Here is a 2,500-nt window from a genome sequence, read left to right on the forward strand (position 1 = left end):
AGAGGCTCTGAATCCGTTGCGCCACGAGGCCCTGAAAATCAATCAAATTGCTGAGCTAGTTGCAGGGTCTAGCAACAAGGATTCCTGAATTGTATTAAATAAGAGAATGATTGACCCCGACGTGATTTGAACACGCAACCTTTCTGATCTGGAGTCAGACGCGCTACCGTTGCGCCACGAGGCCCTGAAAACCAATCAAATTGCTGAGCTAGTTGTAGGGTCTAGCAACAAGGATTCCTGAATTGTATTAAAGACTTGTGCTCAAAGAAGAGAATGATTGACCCCGACGTGATTTGAACACACAGCCTTCTGATCTGGAGTCAGACGCGCTACCGTTGCGCCACGAGGCCCTGAAAACCAATCAAATTGCTGAGCTAGTTGTAGGGTCTAGCAACAAGGATTCCTGAATTGTATTAAAGAAGAGAATGATTGACCCCGACGTGATTTGAACACGCAACCTTCTGATCTGGAGTCAGACGCGCTACCGTTGCGCCACGAGGCCCCGCAAATCAGTCAAATTGCTGAGCTAGTTATAGGGTCTAGCACCAAGGATTCCTGAATTGTATTAAAGAAGAGAATGATTGACCCCGACGTGATTTGAACACGCAACCTTCTGATCTGGAGTCAGACGCGCTACCGTTGCGCCACGAGGCCCCGCAAATCAGTCAAATTGCTGAGCTAGTTGTAGGGTCTAGCAACAAGGATTCCTGAATTGTATTAAAGACTTGTGCTCAAAGAAGAGAATGATTGACCCCGACGTGATTTGAACACGCAACCTTCAGATCTGGAGTCAGACACGCTACCGTTGCGCCACGAGGCCCCGCAAATCAGTCAAATTGCTGAGCTAGTTGTAGGGTCTAGCAACAAGGATTCCTGAATTGTATTAAAGAAGAGAATGATTGACCCGACGTGATTTGAACACGCAACTTTCTGATCTGGAGTCAGACGCGCTACCGTCGCGCCACGAGGCCCTAGAGGCTCTGAATCCGTTGCGCCACGAGGCCCTGAAAATCAATCAAATTGCTGAGCTAGTTGCAGGGTCTAGCAACAAGGATTCCTGAATTGTATTAAATAAGAGAATGATTGACCCCGACGTGATTTGAACACGCAACCTTTCTGATCTGGAGTCAGACGCGCTACCGTTGCGCCACGAGGCCCTGAAAACCAATCAAATTGCTGAGCTAGTTGTAGGGTCTAGCAACAAGGATTCCTGAATTGTATTAAAGACTTGTGCTCAAAGAAGAGAATGATTGACCCCGACGTGATTTGAACACGCAGCCTTCTGATCTGGAGTCAGACGCGCTACCGTTGGGCCACGAGGTCCAGCGAATCAGTCAAATTGCTGAGCTAGTTATAGGGTCTAGCAACAAGGATTCCTGAATTGTATTAAAGAAGAGAATGATTGACCCCGACGTGATTTTGAACACGCAGCCTTCTGATCTGGAGTCAGACGCGCTACCGTTGGGCCACGAGGCCCCGCAAATCAGTCAAATTGCTGAGCTAGTTGTAGGGTCTAGCAACAAGGATTTCTGAATTGTATTAAAGACTTGTGCTCAAAGAAGAGAATGATTGACCGCGACGTGATTTTGAACACGCAGCCTTCTGATCTGGAGTCAGACGCGCTACCGTTGCGCCACGAGGCCCTGAAAACCAATCAAATTGCTGAGCTAGTTGTAGGGTCTAGCAACAAGGATTCCTGAATTGTATTAAAGAAGAGAATGATTGACCCCGACGTGATTTGAACACGCAACCTTCTGATCTGGAGTCAGACGCGCTACCGTTGCGCCACGAGGCCCTAGAGGCTCTGAATCCGTTGCGCCACGAGGCCCTGAAAACCAATCAAATTGCTGAGCTAGTTGTAGGGTCTAGCAACAAGGATTCCTGAATTGTATTAAAGACTTGTGCTCAAAGAAGAGAATGATTGACCCCGACGTGATTTGAACACGCAACCTTCTGATCTGGAGTGAGACGCGCTACCGTTGCGCCACGAGGCCCCACAAATCAGTTAAATTGCTGAGCTTGTTGTAGGGTCTAGCAACAAGGATTCCTGAATTGTATTAAAGACTTGTGCTCAAACAAGAGAATGATTGACCCCGACGTGATTTGAACACGCAGCCTTCTGATCTGGAGTCAGACGCGCTACCGTTGCGCCACGAGGCCCCGCAAATCAGTCAAATTGCTGAGCTAGTTGTAGGGTCTAGCAACAAGGATTCCTGAATTGTATTAAAGAAGAGGATGATTGACCCCGACGTGATTTGAACACGCAGCCTTCTGATCTGGAGTCAGACACGGTACCGTTGCGCCACGAGGCCCTGAAAACCAATCAAATTGCTGAGCTAGTTGTAGGGTCTAGCAACAAGGATTCCTGAATTGTATTAAAGACTTGTGCTCAAAGAAGAGAATGATTGACCCCGACGTGATTTGAACACGCAGCCTTCTGATCTGGAGTCAGACGCGCTACCGTTGCGCCACGAGGCCCTGAAAACCAATTAAATTGCTG

The 2,500-nt window shown here is 48.1% G+C and overlaps 6 non-coding genes across 6 annotated transcripts; all 6 read right to left on the bottom strand.

Annotated features, from left to right (window-relative positions):
- Window positions 1-278: 278 nt before the first annotated feature.
- trnaw-cca (transfer RNA tryptophan (anticodon CCA)) lies at window positions 279-350 on the bottom strand. The gene has a single exon. It is a non-coding gene; the product is annotated as a tRNA-Trp (tRNA).
- An 80-nt stretch (window positions 351-430) lies between these two features.
- On the bottom strand, window positions 431-502 carry trnaw-cca (transfer RNA tryptophan (anticodon CCA)). The gene has a single exon. It is a non-coding gene; the product is annotated as a tRNA-Trp (tRNA).
- Window positions 503-582: 80 nt separating this feature from the next.
- On the bottom strand, window positions 583-654 carry trnaw-cca (transfer RNA tryptophan (anticodon CCA)). The gene has a single exon. It is a non-coding gene; the product is annotated as a tRNA-Trp (tRNA).
- A 1,069-nt stretch (window positions 655-1,723) lies between these two features.
- Window positions 1,724-1,795, bottom strand: trnaw-cca (transfer RNA tryptophan (anticodon CCA)). Its single transcript has one exon. It is a non-coding gene; the product is annotated as a tRNA-Trp (tRNA).
- A 293-nt stretch (window positions 1,796-2,088) lies between these two features.
- On the bottom strand, window positions 2,089-2,160 carry trnaw-cca (transfer RNA tryptophan (anticodon CCA)). The gene has a single exon. It is a non-coding gene; the product is annotated as a tRNA-Trp (tRNA).
- Window positions 2,161-2,406: 246 nt separating this feature from the next.
- trnaw-cca (transfer RNA tryptophan (anticodon CCA)) lies at window positions 2,407-2,478 on the bottom strand. Its single transcript has one exon. It is a non-coding gene; the product is annotated as a tRNA-Trp (tRNA).
- Between the last annotated feature and the right edge of the window lie 22 nt (window positions 2,479-2,500).

This window comes from Pimephales promelas, chromosome 16 (assembly GCF_988280905.1).
Source record: "Pimephales promelas chromosome 16, fPimPro1.hap1.1, whole genome shotgun sequence".
NCBI lineage: Eukaryota > Metazoa > Chordata > Actinopteri > Cypriniformes > Leuciscidae > Pimephales > Pimephales promelas.